The sequence below is a fragment of the Lacerta agilis genome, chromosome 3, assembly GCF_009819535.1.
Source record: "Lacerta agilis isolate rLacAgi1 chromosome 3, rLacAgi1.pri, whole genome shotgun sequence".
In the NCBI taxonomy this organism is placed as follows: domain Eukaryota; kingdom Metazoa; phylum Chordata; class Lepidosauria; order Squamata; family Lacertidae; genus Lacerta; species Lacerta agilis.
Window position 1 is genome coordinate 107,069,555 of NC_046314.1, and position 25,153 is coordinate 107,094,707.

A 25,153-nucleotide genomic window follows, 5' to 3' on the forward strand; every position below is an offset into this window, starting at 1 on the left:
ATCGCACCAGAAGTAGTGATGGCCACCATCTCTGGATGGCTTTCAAAAAGGATTAGATAATTTTATGGCGGGTAGGGCTACCAGCCACCATGGCTGTGTTCTCCCTCTTCTGTTGGAGTCAGTGTGGTTCTGAAAACCAGTTGCTTGTGGGCTTCCCACGGACATCTGATTGGCCACTGTGTGAAAAGGATGGCGAAGCAGATGGGCTGTTGACTTGACTTTGCTGGCGAGAGGGATGTGGTGTAGCATTGTGACTAGGACATTTATCCTTCCGTTTCCAATGTGTTATCTCTGACATTCTGAGTTAACAACTTCTCTTGGAAGTTAGCATTTAAAGGGCACGGCTGTAAATAGCAGCTCGGTCTTCAGTGGGTGGGCATGTTACTCATCCGTACTAGGGAACTCCCAAACCCATCCGTGAAAGTGTCAGCTGCAAGCAGCTTCCTTTCTTGGATCATCCTTATTCTTTCCTCTAGCATTTGAAGAAGTGTTTGGCATCTGCCCTCCCTCGACCAGGAGAATGCATATCTTCTTTTTTGCATGCTTGCAACACATAATCTTGGGGGATTCCTGGTTTTTCACCGGTTCCTCATTCTGTTGGATCACAAGTCTTAGCCTGCTGATAATGCAAATATTATATCATTCAGCTTTTGCTACGAAAGCATGCATAATCCCAGCAGCAGAGAGAAGTTCGTGCAGGGACGGTTGACGTTACACAAAGTCAGCATCAAACCAAGTGTCTTAATTGGTGTTCTTAGCAGTCAGAACGGATAGGTAGCTTGATGGGAGCTGCAGTAAGTGGAGAGCTACTCACCTCAAAAGCTGTGTGTTACCTCCTTTGTCAGAGACAGTATGTCTCTATGCAAGTTGTTGGGGATCACAAGTGGAGAGAGTGATCTCGTGTTCAGATAGAAGCTTTCAAGCTGGTTGGTCACTATGAGAGCCGAGTAATAATAATAATAATAATAATAATAATAATAATAATAATAATAATATATTTGTACCCCGCCCATCTGGTTGGGTCTCCCCAGGCACTCTGTGCGGCTTCTAACAAATATTAAAATACATTAAAATATCACAGATTAAAAACTTCCCTAAACAGGGCTGCCTTCAGGTATTTTCTGAATGTCAGGTACCCTGTTTCTCCTAAAATAAGACATAGCCATAAAATAAGCCATAGCAGGGTTTCTATGCATTTGTGAAATATAAGCCGTTCCCCAAAAATAAGCCATACCCCGAAAATAAGCCATAGTGACGTGGTACCTCCCATTAAAACAGCCTGGAGAGGCGTGGCTATGCAGCGTACCGATGCGACACCGTTAAAATAAGACATCCCCTGAAAATAAGCCATACTGTGTTTTGTTGGGCGAAAAAAAAATAAGACGGTGTCTTATTTTAGGAGAAACACGGTAGTTGTTTATCTCCTTGACCTCTGATGGACAAGTACTGGACAAGGTGAGTCTTCGACCGAATTCAGCTGGGTTCTTCATTCATTCTTACGCTCATGAGAGGAAAAACATGGTGTGCAGTCTGATGCTCATAGCTGGAGCTAGGCAAACATAGCTTGGAAACAGCAGTAAAATTAATTGCTTGTCCTCAGAACACTGAAATATTTTTCTCTCTCTCAGGCCTCGGTCTCCATCTTAGTCCACCCACAGTCCTCCTGTTTCCCATTACTATTGTCAATTTCACATTTAGCTGTGGGAATGAAAGCCACACGTCGTAGTAAACATCCTTTTAAAATCACACAGCCAGTTCCTGTAATTTCATGGCTCTTAAGGCTGAGGATCATTCTTATATAGTTTCTCTCTTTATTTAAGGGTGAGACAGATTTATGGATGATTCAAAAAGGTATTAGAAACAGGCAAATCTGCCGATTTTGGTTTCAGTTAGTTCCTCATTTTTCCAATCTTAAATCCAGATTTTTACATCAGGGCGTGACTCCCCTCCCCCAAGTCCTTATGAAAATTCATCATCATTTTAGTACTAATTTCTCCTACTGTGCACATCCGCATGCCACTTCCCTTATTCCCCCCTAATATAATGAGTTTTTTGTATGTTTTCACTAATATACGCTTTTTTGTGCATGCTTCATTCTAGCATATGCATTTTGGTACACATAACTTGGATGAAGATCTGCATTACAAAATTCAGAGAAGTGTGAATTTCAAAGTATGGCTGTGTTTTTGTTCTTCTGCTGTTCCAGAAAGTGTGAATTAGGTAGATTTGCCTTAATTGTCAACTGAATCAAAGTCTTCCCCATCACTAATAGTTAATTATTAGCCCCAATAGTTACATGGAACAAAGCACATGGAAAAACCTGCATGGTCCCTGGCATGACTGAGAGCCTGCTAAAACAATAGTTCTCTTTCTGACTCCAAGCTCCAGCCTTCCTTTATGGCCTGGGAATAGGAAGGGCAATGATAATGAAGGATGAGTGTGAGCCAGTTAATATATTTAGATGTTGTTGTATTTGGGGGTCTTCATTATATGGAAGTGTGCATGGTATCTGAAGAAGTGGTATCTGCAGAAGTGTGCATGCACACAAAAGCTAATACCAAGAACAAACTTAGTTGGTCTCTAAGGTGCTACTGGAAGGAATTTCTTATTTTATTTTGTTTTCATTATATGGGACGGACATATACAGAACACGATGTAACATACAACATGGTCCTGAGAAAACTCCTGATTTGTATAATAACTCCTGCCATACAAATAATAGAATTGTAGAGTTGGAAGGGACCTCAAGGGTAATCTAGTACAACCCTCTACAATGCAGGAATCACAGCTAACACATCCATGATGGATGGCCATCCAACCTATGCTTCAAAACCTCCAAGGAAGCAGAGTGCACAACCTTCTGAGGGAGTCTGTTCCACTGCTGAACAGCTCTTACTATCAGAAAGTTCCTCTTGATGTTTAGTTCTCCTTTCTTGTAACTTGAAGCCATTGGTTCAAGTCCTACCCTCCAGAGCAGGAGAAAACAAGCATGCTCCATCTTCCATGTGACATCCCTTGAGATATTTGGAGATGGCTATCATATCACATCTCAGTCTCCTTTTTCCTAGGCAAAATATACCCACCTCCGTCAACCTTTCCTCATAAGGCTTGGTTTCCAGATCCTTGGTTGCTCTCTTCTGAACATTTTCCAGCTTGTGAATATCTTCCTTAAATTGTGGCATCCAGAATTGGACACTGTACTCCAAGTGTGTTCTGACCAAGACAGAATAGTGTTCCTATTAATTCCCTTGATCTGGACATTATGCTTCATTATTATTATTATTATTATTATTATTATTATTATTATTATTATACCCCACCCAGCTGGCTGGGTTTCCCCAGCCACTCTGGGCGGCTTACAGCACATAAACAATTGTAAAACATTAAAAATTTCCTGATACAGGGTTGCCTTCAGATGTCTTCTAGTCAGAAAGTTTTTTTATTTCCTTGACATCTGATGGGAGGGCGTTCCACAGGGCGGGTGCCACTACCAAGAAGGCCCTCTGCCTTGCTCCCTGTAACCTGTAAAGGAGGGAACCGCCAGAAGGCCCTCAGAGCTGGACATCAGTGTCTGGGCTGAACTATGGGGGTAGAGACACTCCTTTAGGTACACTGGGCCGAGGCGGTTTAGAGCTTTAAAGATTGGCACCAACACTTTGAATTGTGCTCAGAAACGTACTGGGAGCCAACGTAGGTCTTCCAGGACCAGTGTTCCATGATCTTGGTGGCCAACCTCATAGAATCAGAGTTGGAAGAGACCACAAGGGCCATCCAGTCCAACCCCCTGCCAAACAGGAAACAAGTCTAGCTGCCGCATTCTGGATTAGTTGTAGTTGATGCAGCCTAGAGTAGCATTAGCTTTTTTTTTTTTTTTTGCTGCTGTATCACAATGTTGACTCGTGTTAAGCTTGTGGTCCACAAGGACCTATGGTGCAACCACATACTGTAGACATTTATGGTCGTTTGGCTTCAAAAAGGAGATTGTAGAGCTGGGAAAACTTCAGGGGAAAAAGGCAACCAAAATGGTCAAGGGGGTGGAGCAGCTCTCCCGCGAGAAAAGATTGCAGCCTTTGGGACTTTGCAAAAAAGGCAAGGGAAAGGTGACATGAAAGAAGTTTATGAAATGATATGCCTTTGAATGGAGAAATTGGATAGAAAACCGTCCTCACCAGAACTTGTGGGCATCCAATGAAGTTGAACTTTGGAAGATTCAGGACAGATAACAGGAAATACTTGTTCACACTGCTTATAGTTAAATTACAGACTTTGCTGCCAGAGGAAGCTGCGATGGCCGCCAACTTGGATGTTTTTAAATGAGGATTGGACAAATTAATAGAAGATAAGGTGTCCATAGACTGCAGCCTTGAGAGCTCTGTTCTACCTCCACTGCTGTGGGCACCATGCCTCTGAATATCAGATGTTGGAAATGTCAAGTGTTGTTTTGGTTAGGTTCTGCTTGCAGGCTTACCATTGGCATCTAGTTGGCCACTGCAAACTAAATGGGCATTTTGGCCTGATAAAGCAGACCTCCTCTTCTGTTTTCTGTTAGGCTTCCTTTGGTGATGGATATAGCCTTTACAATGCCACTTTGGATGCAGTGGCACAAGTCACTGCTAGAACTACCATAGCTAATGCAGATTTATGGGCTCAAGACAGTGCTTTCACTCAGTTTTCCTTAGGACACTCCAGTCCTACCAGCTTAAATGTCTGCTGGGGAGTAGCTAACAAAGAGGCTCACTTAAAGCTGCCGGAGCCTCTACCCGCCCCGCTCCACCCCCCCCTTCCACTGCCCCTCCGACACAAAGGCACTCAAGAGTGCATGGGAGTTACTTAGATAATAAATGGCTTGTAGCCTCATTGCAAAGAAAAGGGACAGTGTGTTCAGAGCGAAGATTCTTGGGGAGGGCTCTGGAGTAATGGCGCGAAAGAAGAAAGGAACACACACACACACAACAAATGGAAGGCGCCAAATTATTAATCGTTATTGATCAGGCGTAAAGTGGCAGCTTGGCACGTGATTCAAGAGACAAAGAGCACGGGCCATTTAACAAATAGATGTTGTCTGGCCATTGCAAGGGTGGGCAAAGGGAGGGGTGTGTTATAATTTGCCGCATGCAGAGGCCAGGCATCGTTCTGCCCATAGTTGTCAACTTTTCCCTTTTCTTGCGAGGAATCCTATTCGGAATAAGGGAATTTCCCTTAAAAAAAGGAAAAAGTTGACAGCTATGGTTCTGCCAGTGCAGTAAGCCAGGCATCAACAGGCTCTACAGGGCTCGTAGCCAGGGTGGGACCAGTGGATGTGAAGCATTGCTTCACCCACCCCACCTAGGCCAGGAAGACTTCAGCCTTGTGAGGTCTACTTTGTTTTCATTGTTTTCTCAAGCCACAAGAGCCACCAAACAGAGCCGGGCACAAAAGACATGCAATTAGACATCTGCACACATCCAAACCTACCCAAGCTCTGAGATCAGCTCCAGAGCTTCCTGTTTCATGGCCAGGATTTTTTTTGGTTGGTGGCATCACAGTTGTGGAATTCTCCACCCGGATCGATCCTTCTCTTTGCACATTTAGACTACAGTGGAACCTCGGTTGTCGAATGTAATCCATTCCGGAAGACTGCTTGACTTCCAAAATGTTTGACAACTGAGGCGCAATTGCCGGTCGGCAAAATCTATTGAAAAAATGGAGAAATGTGCCTCGGAAGCTGTTCGACTTCTGAAAATTGTTCAAAAATGGAAGCATTCACTTCCGGGTTGTTGGCGTTTGGGTTCCAAATTGTTCGGCTTCTGAAGCGTTCGACAGCCGAGGTTCCACTGTACCAGTGAATGCATTTGTTGCAGAAGGATCACAGAATTGTAGTTGGAAGGAGTCACAAGGAAAATACCGTAATAATCTACTCATTGGATTGCGTTCCATTCCAGACATGGGCCAAATAAACAAACAGCGGCAATCTCTGCTCCTATTTCCATTCTCATCAGAATTCTCCAACAGCCGTACCCACAATAACATGCAGCATAAAGAGCGTCAGAGCTGACAGGTCTAGGAGTAGATTCCTCCTCCCCTGATTGTTTTTTAAGGCAGCAGCATAAATGCATAAAACAGTTATTTATGCCAATGTTGGTAAGGGCCAATAAAGGAAGTCTGCCTATAAAAGTTATCAAAAAAAAAAAAAAAAACCAACCCAAAGAAACGCCAACCCAGATATCTGTTGCTGTTAATCAGGGTTCAGATTATTCAGTATGGAAACACAAATTATGATTGTGAAGGTGCGGCTAATTTTAGCAAGCAGCAGCCCGACTTCATGTGAATCCACAGGAGCAAACTTGTATTTTGAAACGGCTCTTGTTGTGTTGCGTCACTGTCACCTGAGCAGAAGTAATCTTGGAGATTTCCACATCCCCAGGATTGATCCACTGATGGAATCAGATGTAAATAAAGCACCCGATATACATTTCAAACACGTGTGGCGGGGCTATGAGACCCAATGCTATCTCAGCAGGTCATAACTAAGGAAAGTTCAAGGTCTCTTATAGTTCTCCCTGGACATAAAAGCCAGTGTGCTGTAGGGAACATGTTCTTTGCTTGTATGTAGCAAGCCCAGGATCAAATTCCTGCTTTGAGTAATCTTCTATTGAGCAGGGTCAGTCCAAGACATTTTGCCGCCTGGGGCAAAGGAGAAGGTGATGCTCCCCTAAAGTCCATGTTCAAAAACTAACTAAACTTGCAGGTGACTCAGTGGGTGGAGGCTGGTGCTCATTGGCATTGGGAGGGCAGAAGTCAAAGAGGTCAATTGCAGGTGGAGCCAACTATTTCTGGTTTCGTCCCCATCCTCCTTGATGAATTCTACAAAGTCAACATGGAGGAGGCTAACAGGCAGTGCTCCACCTCTAGGCTGGTTGTAAGTAAGGAGAGAGGCTGGGAATGAGTGCTGACTGGGGGGTCAACAGCATTGCTTCCAAATAGCAGCTGCTGGAAACCCCAGGAGGCAAGAGTGTTCTTGTGCCTGAATCCTGCTTTGCTGGTTTCCCATGGTCATCTGGTTGGCCAATGACCAGATGGGCCATTGAGCTGATCCAGCAGCAGGCAGTTCAGGTTCTCCATCTCACCTGAGGTTAGCAGGTAGGCTACAATCAGTTCATTGACCTCGGCTGCTACCAATAAACCTCCCTCCACTACACAAGAAAGCTGCAGCAAGAAGCAGCTGCTTTTAATGTGCCAAAGAGCCTGTTGGATATTCAATCAGCCGCTGAATGGCTGTACCAGTGGGGTGGATCCAAGCTGTTTCTCCCAGGCTCTGAGGTATGGAGACAGGGGGGAGGGGGAGAGGGAGGGAGGCATCACATCATATCATTTCCCCACTTCCCCCTCCTCTGCCACTGCATGAAGACTCATTCTTTTTCACGTCGTAGCCAGCTTGGATCCTTTCTCTCCCAGGAGAGAAAAAGGTAAAGGTTAAATTCTATAAGTAAACATAGGATACAAAATACTAGGAGCTTGAAGCAGCCCCTGATAATATAAAGCAGAAGTGCTTGCCTTGATCTGCGCTTCTGAAGTATTTTCTTTTCTTTTTACATTAAAAGGGGCGGGTGTTCTAGTATGTATCATATAAAACTTAATAGTTCTATATTCCTACACTAGATGTCACTGTACCAGCATAGACTGCTGGATGATAATAGACTTCATATTCTAGATCCTTCTTTCGTCCATTGGGTTGATTCTCGGTTCCTCCCCTCCCTTAATATTGGCGTGGGGCTTCTGAAGGGCCTTGCAGAGTGAAGACCAAGCCTGATTCTTCAATTTGGAGCCCATCTGTGACCAACACCACCATTTTCTAGACGTTTCTTGCCTGGGCCAGCTGCGATCGAGTGCTTCAACTTTCAGCTTGTTCTTGGGGGATCCGGACGGTGCCTCTTTGGCTGTGTGGACTTACAGTGTGCTTGGACCGAGTGAATGGGATGGCGCATCATTCTATTTCAAACAGGGGTTGAATATGCCCACCCCTTCTCTGGCCTCTGTCTGGCCCTCAACACTCTCCCCAGGCCACAATACCTCTTCCTAGATCAGGTCCCTGTCTAGCCCTGCCCTTTGTCCTCCTCAGGCCTGTTTGTTTGGCTGGAATATGTCCTTGAAGAAGAAAGCTCCTTTAAGTCCATGAACCGAGGCGAACGGTGTGTGTGTGTCATAGGAGAGACTTCAATCTTCTCACCATCTACAACTACCCCCTTCCTCCTGCTAGCCTTGCACCTGCTGAGCCTCTCACCACTAGGCAAGCCAGCCGCAGCAGCTTGAGAGCAGCAGTAGTCTTGTGATCTCTGCACCTCCAGCCAATGTACGTCTTCTGGATGTAGCACCAGCTACAAAGCAGAGATGGGGACCTCACCACTACAGTCGTTGAGCAGCTGATTCAATATCCAACAGGCTCTATGGCACATTAAAAAAATATATCACGGATCCATGGGGAAACAAGACAGATTAGATTTAGGGATGGACACATGCACAGCTGGCATGGACAGAAAACAGACTGAACCGTCCATTCCTACTTTCACCTGAACATGCAGAGGATTCTTTTTCACACCCATGTTAAGGGGGTGGAGGCATTAATTAAAAGGAGGAATGGATGGCATGGAACACCCACAGATTTTCAAGCAACCACCTTTATTGAAACCCAAAAAACATGGCAATGATGCTTACAGTGGTACCTCGGGTTAAGAACTTAATTCATTCCGGAGGTCCGTTCTTAACCTGGAACTGTTCTTAACCTGAAGCACCATTTTAGCTAATGGGGCCTCCCGCTGCCGCTGTGCCGCCAGAGCACGATTTCTGTTCTTATCCTGAAGCAAAGTTCTTAACCTGAAGCGTTATTTCTGGGTTAGCGGAGTCTGTAACCTGAAGCGTATGTAACCTGAAGAGTATGTAACCCAGGGTACCACTGTATTTCCTTTGGCTACAATAGTCTAGGTGTGGGGAACCTTTGGTCCGCCAGATGTTGCTGAACTACAACTCCCATCAACCCCAGCAAGCATGGCCAATGGCAACCCCTAGAGGGCAACAATTCGGCAATATTTGGAGGGCTGGATCCTCCCTACACCTGATATAGACTCACTGAAGCAGGGTGCATTGTTTCAAGTTAGTAATGGTCAGGGGTGGGGGAACTTGGTTAGTCTACAGGTCAAATGAGCTCATGGGTAACCTTCCAGAGGCCACTTCTGGGGGCAGAGGCAAAAGTGGGCCAGGCAACAGATGTGAGCCTCCTCTTTGTATGGTAGGCTGTATTCTAGCCTTGCAAAAGCCAGAGGTTTCTGCACACATAGCTCTGGGGAAGGTGGAAGAGGGGCTACCCCAGCAGTTCTCTCAAGCTGTTGATGGTCCATTGTGTTCCTTGGCCTGAACTTCCTTGCATCCCCACCCCTGTTCTAGGTGATTTAGGTGTTTCCCAGCCTTGGGTCTCCAGCTGTTTTTGGACTACAACTCCCATCATCCCTAGTTAGCAAGACCAGTGGTCAGGGATGATTGGAATTGTAGTTCTAAAACAGCTGGAGACCAAAGGTTGGGAAACTCTGGTGAGGTTATCCAGGTGCTGAACAATGGAATATTAATTGGTTTTGGCCCTCCCCGTCAGTAACTAGGCTTTGCTATGTACCTGTACTTGACTATGGAGATGAATGCCTTGTCTATAGGGCCTTTTCATTTTTCACATCTGAAATTTACTCTAGGATATGCTTCTTTGATTGTACGCAATGCGTGGCTGGAGAACAGCCTTGCGAAACCTGGAGCAGTGCAAATTTTGACAGGTAGCTGGATGGGTTTCAGTTTCCGTATTGTTTCAGAGTGCAAATTAGGTAGGCTTGACTTTAAATGCAAACTTAATCAAATATCTCTACCCACCTTCCCTCCTAGAGGAAAAAAAAACCCATCTCCCCATTTTGAGAGCAGCTTTTGCACTCTAAGCTTGTACAGTTCTCTGCTCCTGCACAATCTTTGCAGAGGCTACAGCTCTATGCTGTAACAACTACCTCTTTTGCTCTGTGTCTCTTGGCACATGTGTAAAGACTTTTGGTGGAAAGAAAGAGAGGAAAATGTGATTTGCCACACCTTTTTGTGCATGCCAAAATGCTGTCCGATTCCCAGAAGCATCCGGGAAAATCTGGACGTACGGCAACCCTAACATAGGAACCTTTTATGCCTAAACTGTGGGATCATATTTCAATTTTTTTAAAATTTATTTGTCCAGACGACAGGTTGAAAGAGGCATGATAGTTTCCAGAGCGTCTCTTGATTCTTTCAAGGACTTGCCACTCAGCCACCTGCCAGTTTTCTCCTCCTACCTACTCTATTTTTTGGGGGTTTTTTTAATTCCAAAACATTAGCAGCCTCTAGCAATCACCTTATCAAGGTTTTCCATTATCTGTGGGCACTGGAATGCCTGGAATCCATCGCTGGACTCCACAAGCCCTTCACCACAGTTGGCCTTACTTTACTTGCTTCTCAAATTTAGTTGACTTCCAGTTGTGTTCTGTTGCCCTAGGGATTCATGCCATGGAGCCAGGAATGAGTGCTATTTAAATACTAGTGACAAGTGAGTTGCTAATTCCTGATATTCTTGTTGCATGGCTCAGTGTTCCTGTATTCAGCAGTCAACCTCGTGTGCAAACAGTGCCTGCGTCATTACCGCATAGGGAGATAATTCCTTGTTTTGGCTTTTTGTACTGTGGTGGGGCTGCTGCTTATCCTTTCCTTAGCTCTGGGGTCTGGGGTCAAGCAACACATCCAGCCGGTTCACTGGAACCCAGATGAGCATTGTAATACAGAGGCAAATGCACTTCTAGATGCAAACTTACACCCACAACAGCTGCATGTGTAGGGAGCAAGTGTGGTGTAGTGGTTAAGAGTGGTAGACTCATAATCTGGTGAACCAGGTTTGCATCTCCACTCCTCCACATGCAGCTGCTGGGTGACCTTGGGCTAGTCACACTTCTTTGAAGTCTCTCAGCCCCACTCACCTCACAGAGTGTTTGTTGTGGGGGAGGAAGGGAAAGGAGAATGTTAGCTGCTTTGAGACTCCTTCGGGTAGTGATAAAGCGGGATATCAAATCCACAGCAAACTATGGCAAGTTCTTAAAGAAATGGGAGTGCCGGATCACCTCATTTGCCTCCTGAGAAATCTCTATGTGGGACAAGAAGCTACAGTTAGAACTGGATATGGAACAACTGATTGGTTCAAAATTGGGAAAGGAGTACGACAAGGCTGTATATTGTCTCCCTGCTTATTTAACTTATATGCAGAATACATCATGCGAAAGGCTGGACTGGATGAATCCCCAACCGGAATTAAGATTGCCGGAAAAAATATCAACAACCTCAGATATGCTGATGATACTACCTTGATGGCAGAAAGTGAGGAAGAATTGAAGAACCTTTTAATGAGGGTGAAAGAAGAGAGCGCAAAATATGGTCTGAAGCTCAACATCAAAAAAACTAAGATCATGGCCACTGGTCCCATCACCTCCTGGCAAATAGAAGGGGAAGAAATGGAGGCAGTGAGAGATTTCACTTTCTTGGGTTCCATGATCACTGCAGATGGTGACAGCAGTCACGAAATCAGAAGACGCCTGCTTCTTGGGAGAAAAGCAATGACAAACCTAGACAGCATCTTAAAAAGCAAAGACATCACCTTGCCGACAAAGGTCCGTATAGTTAAAGCTATGGTTTTCCCAGTAGTAATGTACGGAAGTGAGAGCTGGACCATAAAGAAGGCTGATCGCCGTAGAATTGATGCTTTTGAATTATGGTGCTGGAGGAGACTCTTGAGAGTCCCGTGGACTGCAAGAAGATCAAACCTATCCATTCTCAAAGAAATCAGCCCTGAGTACTCACTAGAAGGACAGATCCTGAAGTTGAGGCTCCAGTACTTTGGCCACCTCATGAGAAGAGAAGAATCCCTAGAAAAGACCCTGATGTTGGGAAAGATGGAGGGCACAAGGAGAAGGGGACGACAGAGGATGAGATGGTTGGACAGTGTTCTTGAAGCTACTAACATGAGTTTGGCCAAACTGCGAGAGGCAGTGAAGGATAGGCGTGCCTGGCGTACTCTGGTCCATGGGGTCACGAAGAGTCGGACACGACTGAACGACTGAACAACAACAACAATCAAATCCAAACTCCTCCTCCTACTCCTCCTCTTCTAGAAGGACATTCTCCCTTCCTGGATGGGGCAGTTGTGTTCTATTGATGTTTCCTTAACTTTGCTTCCCAAAGTATTGTTGTCAGTCCTTTTTCCCCCCGCTAAAAAAATGTTTAGGGGTATTTTCCTACTCATATTGAAATACTGCCCCTCAATGAGGCCAAACTTAGATTCAAAAAATGTTTAGGGGTATGCGTTCCCCTGCGTCCCCCCAGAAAAAAAGCACCGATCGTTATTATTCATTTAAATATTCATTAAATCTACATACCGCCCTTCATCCAAAGATCTTTGGGGCGGTTCACAGTATAAAAATACAAAAAAATACAAAAATAAAACCACAAAATACATAATAGGAACAAGAACAAAACAACCCCATAACCCCCACTCCTACAAAAAAAGGACATAGAATATTAATCAGCCAAAGGCCTGGGCTGAAGAAGAATGTTTTTGCCTAAAGATGTACCATGAACACACCAGTGAGCCTCCTTAGGAAAAGCATAGCAAAAACGGAGCACCCACAGAAAAGGCCCATTCTCATGTTGCCACCCTCAGGACCTCATGTAGAAGGGAGACACAACAAAGGATCTCAGAAGATGATTGCAAGGTCCAGGAGAGCCGGTCCTTGAGCTGTTTATGTCTTTATTGGTCAATGCCAGCACTTTGAATCGGGCCCAGACACTAACTGGCAGCCACTGCAGTCAGGCCGGGATCGGTGTAATATGTTCAAACCGTCTTGTCCTGGTGAGCAACCTTGCCACTGATTTCTGCACCAGCTAAATTTTCTGAAGCATCTTCAGAGGTATACCTCTTCAGAGGTATAATGTGTTGCAGTATTCTACCAGACAGTAGACAACGGAAGTGAGGCTATCCCTGTCCAGATAGGGGCATAGCTGGGCCACCAGCCGAAGCTGATGGTAAGCACTCTGTGCCACTGAGACCACCTGACCCTAAAGCGACAGCAAAGGATCCAGAAGTACCCCCAAGCTATGTACCTGCTCCTTTAGAGGGAGTGTAGCCCGATCAAGAGCAGGCAAGCTCCCACCCATCTGGTCTAGGGAACTGCCCACTAGCAGTGCCTCAGGCTTATCTGGATTGAGCTTCAGTTTGTGAGCTCTCATACAGTCCATTACTGAGCCAAGCAATAGTCCAGCACATCCCCTGCCTCACCTGCGGATGTAAAGGAGAAGGAGAGCTGAGTGTCATCAGCATATTGCTGACAATGTACTCCAAAACTCTGGATGACGCCACTCAGCAGTTTCGTGTAGATGTTAAACAGCACAGGGGATAACATCAAATCCTGAGGAACCCCACACGAAAGCTCATACCAAGAACAAACGTCGTTGGTCTCTAAGGTGCTACTGGAAGGATTTTTTTTTCATTTTTCCCGACTGAGGTCACCATACAAGGCAAGAAGGGTGCGACGTTCCAGTGGCCAAAAGACAGTGAGAAAGTGCTAATGACTCCAGGTGTCTTTGTGGTCTTTGTTCATGGATGCACAAGCAGAACATAAATGGAGGCAAGCAGGATTTTTTCCCCCCTTGCAAGCATCAGATTCCCAGAAAACTGTTTGTACAGAATTCCAAGGCTTTGCTTTTAGGGTGCCTCGATACTAGATTTTTCAGTTAATTTGCATGTTTGTTTTATTCAGTTTACACCCCATGTTCGTGTATTGTTTAGTAAGTGCAAATCAGGTAAAGGCAAAGGGACCCCTGACCGTTAGGTCCAGTTGCGAACGACTCTGCGGTTGTGGCACTCATCTCACTTTACTGGCCGAGGGAGCCGACGTTTGTCCACAGACAGCTTTCCGGGTCATGTGGCCAGCATGACTAAGCCGCTTCTGGTGAACCAGAGCAGTGCACGGAAACGCCGTTTACCTTCGTGCCGGAGCGGTACCTATTTATCTACAGTACTTGCACTCTGATGTGCTTTCAAACTGCTAGGTTGGCAGGAGCAGGGACTGAGCAACAGGAGCTCACCCCGTTGTGGATATTCAAACCACCGACCTTCTGATCGGCAAGCCCTAGGCTCAGTGGTTTAGACCACAGCGCCACTCGCGTCCCTGCAAATCAGGTAGGTCCACATAAAAAATGTGAATTGACCCAAGTTCCCACCTGCCTCCCTAGCTGCGGATTTTAATCTAAATGTTCACCAGCTTGCCACATAGTTCTGGCCCCAGATTCACGTGCGCTTATTTTGCTTGTGGAGCGCATGGATGGATTGCGGTGTGTACGTGTGTTCCTTTCCTCTGCAAGATGTGTCTCTCCTTCCTGGAATATCTTTTTACGTAATCACTTGGCGCTTCCGGCCCAAGGACCAACAGCTCTGGGCAAAGTGATGCCTTCGGAGTACTTAACAAGTTTCAGACCTTCGAATCCGAACACTTAAGAGAGCCCAAGGGACTCTGCTCTTGACAGTCTTATGGGTGCCCTGAGCTAACCTTGCAGAGGCGTCAAGCAGAAGGCAGATGCGCGTGTAAAAAGGGTCAGAACTGAAAGCTTTTTGCCTTGACAGTTTTAGATGAATGAGGACTTTCAGTCCGAGATGCGTTTCCCTTCCTCCCTGCCACCTTGAGTGCTGTTCAGAGGAGCACCAGCATGAAACAATAGCACTAAGAGGACCTCCGGAGAATCCTCTTAAGTATGCTCTGCCTATTCCTTTCTGGCACTCCAGCGGCCATTTCTTCTATCAGGCGCGGGGGGGGGGGGGGAATGAGGGCGCAAGGTCCCCTCAACGTGCAAAGGCTTCCCCATTTACTTTGGTAAGTAAATTGAACTGGGGGTGTGGGGAGAGGTCTGCTTATTCAATGAGAAAAATGCACAGAGCTGCCCTGGCCATGGGGATAAATGGGAAATCCTGTTCATATAGCAGCTGCATGTGCCCACCGGAGCATCATGCGCAGAGCCGTCTTTCCCATTGGTCTTAGTGGTTCGTTGCACCAGGGCGCCAGCCTCTCAGGGGCGCCCTAGCAAGTGGGGGAGCTGCACGGCTTTGCTGGCAGCCTCCCCTTTCCCTCCACGCCCGCCAGCTGCACCCTGCCAAATATATGGCTGGCAGGCATGCAGCTTCCTTCCGAAGCCTCCGCAGGAGGAGAGCGATCCCTGCAGAGGATTAGGATGGAAGCTGCGCAGAGCTTCCCTCCCTAGCCTCTGCATCTGCTAAAGACGGCCCTGCTCCCGGTCGTTGTCCTCCTCCTGCTTCCTGGCGAAAGGCGGCGCACAACCTTCCTGGCCTGCCTTCTTGGGCGCCCTGATGCTGTAGAGCACGGGTGTCAAACACAAGGCCCATGAGCTGAATCCGGCCCGCCAGACCTCATCATGTGGCCCGTGTAGCCGCCACCGGCCGCAGGGGCGGAGGGAGGCTCCGCGCCGCCCGGGGCGGCAGCATGGAGGAGGCACCCCCCTGGGGGTGGGGCGTCGTGACATCACGACTGAGTGCGCACGCGCAAAATGTCGCACGTGCGCACTCCGTCGCTGGGCTCCCGCTGCTGCTGCCGCTTCCGCAGCGACTTTGCGAGCCCTCTGAGTGAAAAAGCGGCTTGGGGGGGCTGCCGCGCACGATCGGCAGCTGCCCCCAAGCCGCCTTTTCATCCGGCGGGCTCGCAAGGTCGCTGCGGAAGCGGCAGCAGGAGCCCAGCGACGGAGTGCGCACGCGCGACATTATTACTTAAATTATTACAAAAAAACAGTAATAATTGAATGCAGTGACTATAATTTATGATAATAAAGAGTGGACACATAGTCCTACAGATACAACCGGCCCTTTGAGGGTGACCAAACTGCTGATGCGGCCCCCGATGAATTTGAGTTTGACACCCCTGCTGTAGAGCATTTCCACCAGCACGTTTTCCTGCTTGATCGCCGCCACCACGCCAGGGATCGGGGCAGTGGGGGAGGCAGAGGACATTTTCCATTGCCCCCTCCCTTGTTTTGGAGTTGCCGGGGGGGGCACCGGAGGGATCTTTGCACCACGGCGCCGGATATGCTTAAGACAGCCCTGATCATGCGTCCCAACTGCAGCAGGTGTGGTGCAGCGGATTGAGTGCAACAGTCCACTTCCGCATTCAGTTCTTCATTTTCTTGGGCATCCCATGTTACTTTAGAAGCGAGAGGAGGGGTCTCACTCCAGGAATGGAGGAGAAGCTCTATTCATTCCACAACTGAAGGTGGATCCATCTCTTTCGCTCTTCCCGACGTGTAGAAAAACACATACATTGGGGGGAATGTTTATGAAAACCATATATTTTTGAAAATAACATACATAAATTATTTATATTGGGCAAAGCTGTCTGTCTTCTGCTTGAAGACCTCCCTTGAGCAAGAGCCTACCATCCCTTTAGCTAACTGGACCCAAGGTCAAACTGCTGTTACTGTCGAGACGTTTCTCCTAACGTTCAGCTGAAATGAAAACAAATGAGCAAATAATTTTAAAAGGGACATTCTTTGCACTGTAAAAATGATCATTTAGAAAGGATATTTGATCAAGCGTACTTCCAAGCTTTTTTCTGTACAACCTTAAGGTCTGGGGAACTTGTGTCTTTTTCAACAACAAAAAAGAAAACTGGGATTCTAAGGCTGCCAAATTCTGCACCGTTTACCAGATGCCGGACTTGTGTTGTCATTCCGTAGATGCAAATAATACTTACACGTCTGATTTAAAGCACTGTACTGTGCAAGGGGTCACCCTATGCATGGATTAACATGGTTGCTGTTTTTATGGAGACCAAAGATCAGCCCTCTGCATACTGACATGCATTCCTTCTCCCACTGCTGACTGCCTTTTTTCCCTTCCCTGCCTGGTGAGCATACAGCCTTTAATTCATTCAAAGGTCTAGTTTTAAAAGCCAGATCCAAAGCTTCTTCTTTTAAATTCCAGGACAGCCAGAGTAACCTTTGATTCCACACTTCAGTTTTCAAATGGAGAGACTGTAGGAAGAAGCAGACAACCGGGGAAAGGGCAGAAACAGACAAGCAGAGCGATAAAGGCGGGGTTGGAGAGCCTCCTCTTTTGCTGCATTCCACAAGTCCTAAATATTTCCAGTTTTTCATAGTTCTCTGTCCCAAGAGCTGCAAAGTGATTTTTATTTTTTATTTTTTATTGGAATAAACCTGGGCTTGCCTTGATTCAATTAAAACTATAGATGCATGCGGTTAAAAGTAAAATAAAAATAAAAATTCTCTGCTTTAAATCTCTCTCCACTTCCTGGTGCATTTAAAAATATATTACATCTAACTGCTTTAGAGAAAAGTAGTATCTATTAATATTTAATTGAATCAGATCCTTCCAACTCACTGCTGCAACCACGTGATTTCCTTTTGTCTTGATAAAGAAGAGTGCTTACTTTCCGCCGCCATATACATATTTGATTTCTTTGTGCATGTAGCTAGATCTAAGCCCTTAAACTGCGTATGAGGAACCTTAGATGTCCCTCCCCATGTGTGGTTTATGAATGTCAGGAATCCACTCCCTAGGATCAGAAATGTCTATAAATTAACGCTCCAAGGGTAATCCTATGATCTGATCATTTGCACATTTCCTAGGTAAAGTGCTGTCAGCCAGGACAGCTGAGGCAGCTATGTATTATTTAAACATTCACTAGGAGGGAGGGGAACACACCACCATGCATTAATCAGGATCATACGTATGAATTTGCTTATTTCCAAGAGAGCTTTGATAGCCGCAAGGAGCCCCCAAACACTCAGCGGGACATAGGAAGATCCCTGCTGGGTCAGACGAAAGGCCTATCCGGTCCAGCATCATGGAATCGTGGAACTGTAGAGTTGGAAGGGACCGTGAGGGTCATCTAGTCCAACCCCCTGCCATGCAGGAATAATTTGCCCAGCATGGGGCTCGAACCCACAACCCCGGGATTACGAGTCTCATGCTCTACCAACTGAGCATGTTCCCCGCTATGGCCAAACAGATGCTTCTGGGAAGCCCACAACCAGGACACCACATCAGTCCCCCTCTCCCATTGTTGTTCCTCAGCACCTGGTATTCAAGCTTGTTCCTTTTGGAGGTAATATACAGCCATAATTACTATAAACCATAAATTGCCTTATTCTGCATGAATCTGGCCAGTCCCTATTTAAAACCACCTGAGTTGGTGGCTGTTGCCGCACCTTTCGACAGCAAATTTTTCACTTTCACTATCCAGGGGTGCCAACTTGGGCCCCAGGTTATGGGTGCCCAACGCGACATGACATGATGTCATGTGTCAGGGATAGAAGTATTGCTCGGGAAGAGAGGGGGGAGAGTATAGATGAAAAGGCAGAGAGAGAAAATTGGGACTCAGCCAGTCAGGGGGAGGAGAGTAAATATAGAGAGCAAGCACCGATAATAAGTACAGATACTTCAAGCAGCAGCCCTCATCAGCAGACGTCTCCGGAAGAGAGAGAAAGCCCTCACGCTGTCAGTAGCAGACAGGGGGAGGAACAAAGGGGGAGACGTAAACGCAGGCGTCATTTTAGGGCGACTAGAGGCTTCCTCTGTTTCAAAAGGCGCGAAGACTCTAGTCCGGAAATCTGTTAGTTAGGGAGTAGACATGTTTTATCACTCTGTTATTTTTTAATGTTTAATAAACAGCTTTTAAGCTCAAAGCTTGACCCTGCTTTTCCTCACAGCAACATCAAAGGCAAGAGCGGCCGATGACATCATGTGTGGTGTGACATCATGACGTCACATGGCCTCAGAAGCCGGTGGCACCAGAAGTCAGGTCCTGAAGTCTTGCAAGCCCTCGGACATGACTTCCAGTGCTTTGCAAGGCACCAGAAGTTGCGCCAGGGCCCTGCGGTGTGGGGGCTAAGCACCCACAACAAAAATTTTGTGGGTGCTTGGGGCCCCGGGGACCCCTAGAGATGGTGCCCCCACACTGTGTGAAGGACTTCCTTTTGCCTGTCCTCGTCAGCTGCATTAGACGGCCACAGGCTCTCATTTCAAGAGAGAGAAACTTCTCTCCATACAGCTTGTCTGCAGAACATAGCTTCCCCATTAATCCCAGTGGAGCCCATTGAACATTCTGAGCATTCAAATCAGGTCTGCCCATTGCAATGAATGATGAAGTGCATGCTCACGTGAGCTCTCTGTGCCCATCAGGATATGCACATTGCAGTGGGTCACTGTGTTGTGTGTGTGTCTGTTTTGAAGCATGAGCCCAAGCACATGTCAGTTTCTGATCTCAGCTCTAGCTGCAGATGCATCAGAGGAGCCCCAGGAAACGATGCATCTCCTCCAGCAGGGACATATGATGGACCATAAGAACAACACCGATCTGGCAGTATGGAGGCAATCAAACATCAACTAGATTAGTAGCCAAGCCACAACGCTCGCAACATTTCTTCGGTGAAAATAGGGACATCCTAAGGAAAAGCGGGACATTCCAGGATTAAATCAGAAACTGTAAATCTGGGACTATCCCTGGAAAATAGGGACATGTGGAGGGTTTCTGTGCCTACAATAACACATTCTGGCAATTTGCAGTAGCGACACTGAAGCACAGCAGAGTGCAATCCTGACAGGCAACCATAGTGGTACAGAGTTCAAGGCATATGGGTTCTGCTTGCAGAGTCCCGAGTTCAAGACCTACAGCATCTTACATGCTGGCCTCCAAGCAGGCGCTCCACTGATACAGGAAATTTCCACATGAGCCACATATCCTGTGGGGGGAATGGCAAGCACAGCTCTCTCTTAATGTTTGATTCAAGCCCTTCTCTAACCCAGACCCTCAACCTTCCCCGTTTATTTTAAGAGAGACTTTAAGGCAGTCCCACCTGTGCGAAAGCGTTGTGTGAAGTTGTTGCCTCCACCGAAATCTCGCAAGGAGCCTTTTCTGGGTTTCCGAGCCCCATGTCTACTGGGATCTCTGCAGGGTATGTAACACATTGCTAGATGAGTGCAATAAATAGGAGGGACCGAATATCTGCAATTTGGCGAAATCCAAAACGCCCACCCACACCTTCTTCTTGCTAAAGTGCAATAATTCGTATCAGATCCAGGGTGGAGTCAGATGCAATTTCTCTGCCACAATTTCAGCTTGAAGAACCAAACGCTGCATAAATAAAGGGCCGTTTCTCCCACATGAGTACAAAGGAAAATGATGTAATCGGAGCAGAACCATTTGTACCACAATAGCAAAGGATCTGTCAGCACTCACTCCTATAAAACTCTTACTTTTCAGGGGTTTACAGCTAAGCTCAAAAATATTTGGGCTGGATTGTAACTTCCTGTGCTGGGCTCCAAGCCTGAAAAGATCTCTTTTTTCAATTAAGTCAGAATCGTTCTTGGTTTGTTTGTTGTTGTTTTTTTAAATTAAATTGCTTCCCTCCACAAAGAGAACAACAAAACAACAAACACTGAAATTGGACCCTGGCCATTTAGAAATGGTAAGTGGGGGGGGGGGATGTTGGAGGACCCCTTGCCTGCCAGTAGATTTGAAACTAAAATGCTTGAATGCGTGTCGTATACTTTCAAATGTATCGGGGCAAAATCACAATATGCATATTCCTGCTAAGTGATGAAGGATTACAGGATTTTGCTGAAATGTCCTGGGCTCTTGTCTTATATCTTCCTGGGACGTAGGGCGCAGCCTTGTATCGAGTCAGAAGCACAGTACTGTGGGAATATGTTTTATTTAGGATTATTTGTGTTTATGTTTACTGTATCCTTCCACCCTGGAAGGGAAAGTGAAAGTAAGATCAAGCAGGCATTTTACTGTCTGGATCAATCCGCAGGTTTTAGTGGCTTCAAACTTTAAAGTAGTCAACGGTCAGTTGATCTGCTTCCCGCCCAAATTAGGGCAGCAACAGTGTTGTGATTGGTTTGTGTGTCGATTATGACGTTGGTTGTTCACTCAATAAAAAGCTGCCGCTCCCTGTTTGTAGAGGGGAGAACGCACGGAAAAGCCCAGAGAGAACGTTGCGTGACAAGCCTAGGCAAAGTGAAAGCGAAACCATCCATCCATGCAGGGCAGCCAAAGCCATTACCCTCCAGACTGCAGTCTTCGTAGTTTTATTTTCATTTTGCTTTTAAAACCTTTTATTTGGCCGTTCAGTTTTGGCCACCTTTAGCTTTACTTTCCTCTTCGCAGTTTTTGGATCAGACAGACGCTTGCAATCTTCTACAACGAGGCAACCTTCACGAACTCACAGAACTCAAAAAACCTTCAGATTGCAGCCAGCGGTTCTTCTTCGTCCACGGCGCGGTGTGAGCAGGCTCCGGAATTACCGGCCGTCCCATCCGCAGGCTGCCTACCCCTGCAACTGGCATCCCGTGTGAGGTCAACTTCGTCCTGCACACGGGAGGCGCCAGCAAAAGAATCCCCACACAGTACAGTGGTACCTTGGTTCTCAAACACCTTGGTACTCGAACAACTTGGAACCCAAACGCTGCAAACCCGGAAGTAAGTGTTCCGGTTGGTGAATTTTCTTCAGAAGCCTAAGGTGCTCTGTTTTGAGTGCCACACTTCCGTTTTGAGTGTTACGCAGAGGTCTGTCTGTTTTTGCTATTTATTTTGCGTTTTTATTTTTGAGGTTCTTTTTTGTGACTGTGTGGAACCCAGTTCAGCTACTGATTGATTGATTGATTGTGTGACTGCAACACATTGTTGATTGCTTTCATTTTATGGATCAATGGTCTCGTTAGATAGTAAAATTCATGTTAAATTGCTGTTTTAGGGGTTGTTTTTAAAAAGTCTGGAACAGATTAATCCATTTTGCATTACTTTCTGTGGGAAAGCGCGCCTTGGTTTTGGAATGCTTTGGTTTTGGAACGGACTCCCACAATGGATTAAGTTTGAGAACCGAGGTACCACTGTACATCTTGCTGAGCACTGTCTCCTTTAACCAGCAGCTATTCTTCAGGAATTCAGGCACAGAATCTTGCCCAGATCTGCTTGGAGATGCCAATGTTTGAACCTGGGACATTCTGTCTAACACTGAGCCTGGGTCTTCCCTTACATCTTTAAATTCACAGTCCTGCCAGCACATATGAGTTAACATGTATGTATGTATGTATGTATGTATGTATGTATGTATGTATTATCATATTCCATCCGTCCTCCCAAAGAAGCCCAGGGCAGCAAAACCCGTCTGTGATTTTAAAAACACAATTACGGAAATAAGAAACGCAATTAAACAATTAAAAACCCATTAAAGACACCTGAAAACAATTGGAATCAAGCGTTTAAAGCAAATTTTAAAAAGAGGTGTCACCAAATCACGTGTCTGGACAGGTCCCTGAAACATAAAGGTTTCCAGCAGGTGGCTCAAAGAGTTAAGTGATGGTGCCTGTCTAGTATCAATAGGCAGGGAGTTCCAAAGGTAAAGGAATGCCACAGTAAAGGAATGTTTCCTTACAAATGTGGAAAACAATGTGTGGCACTTGTAGAAGTGCAAGTTCCACAGACCCGACTGGCACAAATGTGGCAAGGCGGTCCTGTAAGCAAACTGGTCTGGTATGTGCATCATTGTATGCAATTTTGCATATATAATGCCTTTATGTACGCTGCCTTCACTAATATAAGCATTATTGTGCACACTTTCCCCCAATGCATTAACCCATTTATTTGGTTAGAGGAGTGCAAATTTCAAGGGATAGCTGCGATTCAGTTTGTGCATTGGTTCAGCACGTGCGAATTAGATGCAACTCCTCCCCATCCCTGATCAGAGACGATGGGAGGCAACGCCTCTGAGTTTCTAAAGCCACAGAAATACTCCGGGCCTCTTTCCAGCCCCTGTTGGAAACTGTCCCTGGAAACCGAGCATGGAGTAGATAGTCGTGTCCTCCTGCTCGGAGAACGAAAGAGCCAAACATGATATCACTTATATAATGCGAACAGCCCTTCATCATTTATTTAGCATATAAATAAATAAAGCACAAGGAAATGGCAGAAGCTGCTATGAGTCTCGCGGATTAAACGCGGACCACCAGACAGTTTTCTTCTTCTTTTGCAGCTTTTCTGACCTGGCTGTTACGACACTTAAGCGTCCAGTTTTGGTGGCTGAAAGGACCTTTTACCACCTTCAGCTGATCGGTCAGCTGCAGCCATCCCTGGACTGGAGAATCCTGGGCACAGGTTATCTATGCACTCAGCGGTGCCATCTCACCCTCAGGATTGTGGGTGCCCGCCGCTGCTACGTGGATGCGCAATGTCACATGCACACGCCCAGTGTGTGACATCACACGCAATATGTCCCCTTTTCCCTGGGGAGGGGCTCAGACTTGGAGGCAGAGAGACTGCCCCCATGTCCAAGCGCCACCCTCCAGAAAAGGGAGGGCAGAGCTGAATTGCTTCTCTCTCAGAGGCAGCACTTTTTCATTGACTTTATGGGTGCCCAGCCCCCACATTTATATCATTGTGGGTGCCCAAACATGGGTGGTGCTGTGGTCTAAACCGTTGTCCAACCGTTGTCCATAACAAGGCCAAGATGGCGAATGCATGAAAACAGGGCGGGGGGGACGGGAGATCCATTGGAGGAGATGGTAAGCAAGGGAGAACCCCATGGCTGCATGGCAAGGGGGAGCGACTTTCTCAGAAGACGAAGCGTGATCATGAGAAGAAGAAATATAAATAAATGCTCAGTACTTTGTCAGAGAGAGAAAATAAGAAGCAAACCAAGAGGAGCCTATAACAGTTGTGCATGGCAAAATTATCCCATAGGGTATACCATGGGTAGGCAAACTAAGGCCCAGGGGCTGGATCTGGCTCAATCGCCTTCTCCGTCCAGCCCGTGGATGGTCCAGGAATCAGTGTGTTTTTACATGAGTAGAATGTGTCCTTTTATTTAAAATGCATCTCTGGGTTATTTGTGGGGCATAGGAATTTGTTCATATTCCCCCCCCCAAAAAAAAATATAGTCCGCCCGCCCCCAAGGTCTAAGGAACAGTGGACTGGCCCCCTGCTGAAAAAGTTTGCTGACCCCTGTAATCTAAACCAAAGGCAGGAGACCAGATTTTTGCTGGAATACAGCTTCCATTAACCCTGCCCACTGACTGTCCTAACCAGGGTTGGTGAAAGCTGGAGTCCCAACATTTTCAGGACTGGGTTTCCCAACCCTGGTTCAGAATAACCTTTACCTATGGTAAACCCCAGGCCAATGGAAGTTATTGTGGGAAATAATAATTGGCCAAGAACTCAAAGATGGGATAATGAATCAGATTCATTAGTGGCCTTGTTCTTTGTGAGCATTAATGCGCAATAAATCAATATTCCGCTTCCACTCATGCTAGTTGCAATGCTTGGGGGCTGTTTTTTGTTTGTTTTGATATAATCATATACAATTAATGAAGCACTTTTTCTCTCCAAGTGAAATCTGGATTTAATTGTAAGGCTTTATTGGAAACAATATAATGAAGTATTCATTGATTCAAAGAGTCTCTTTTTATTTATATGTGTAGGGATCCTGATTTTTCTTTCTAGGCATTGCTAAAATAATATTTGCTACAGACTGTAAAATGATACATATTTCTATAGGGAATTGGCTCTCCCTTAGGGCGACATTCCTGCAAAGCACATAATTTACGCTGAAAACTGTGGTAGGATTTGGCAGCTTACAACTGTAGGCAGGATTGCAGCCTAGGTCTTAAACAAATGCTGTTTGATGTATTTCATTTAAATGGTAAATCACACAGCGCGGCATTCAGTTTAAGCTTGTACAAAGGAGCGTGGGATGCAGAACGGATGATAATAATACGTGAAAAATACCCCCCCCCTTTCCTGCCTTAAATTGTTTTGTAATTCTGGATCGTGAGCATGTTGACCTTCAGGAAAATGCACACTTTGCTGAATGCACAGAAAACCTGCCTATGTGCTGCAGCTGAGTTGCAGAACTCATGACTTGAATGCAAATGGTGGCAGGATCAGTTCCTGGTACCTCTAGGAAGAGCCGCTCTACAACCTTGAGACAGCCAGTGTAGATCAGAGGTGGCTAACCTGTGATCCTCCAGAGCTTGTTAGAACACTTAGGAGGTTGCCTTGTA

At 46.2% G+C, this 25,153-nt stretch overlaps 1 protein-coding gene across 1 annotated transcript in view; it reads left to right on the forward strand.

Annotated features, from left to right (window-relative positions):
- The window catches only part of ACYP2 (acylphosphatase 2), a 52,187-nt gene that overhangs the window by 22,042 nt on the left and 4,992 nt on the right, over positions 1-25,153 (forward strand). The gene's annotated exons all lie outside the window — the stretch shown is intronic.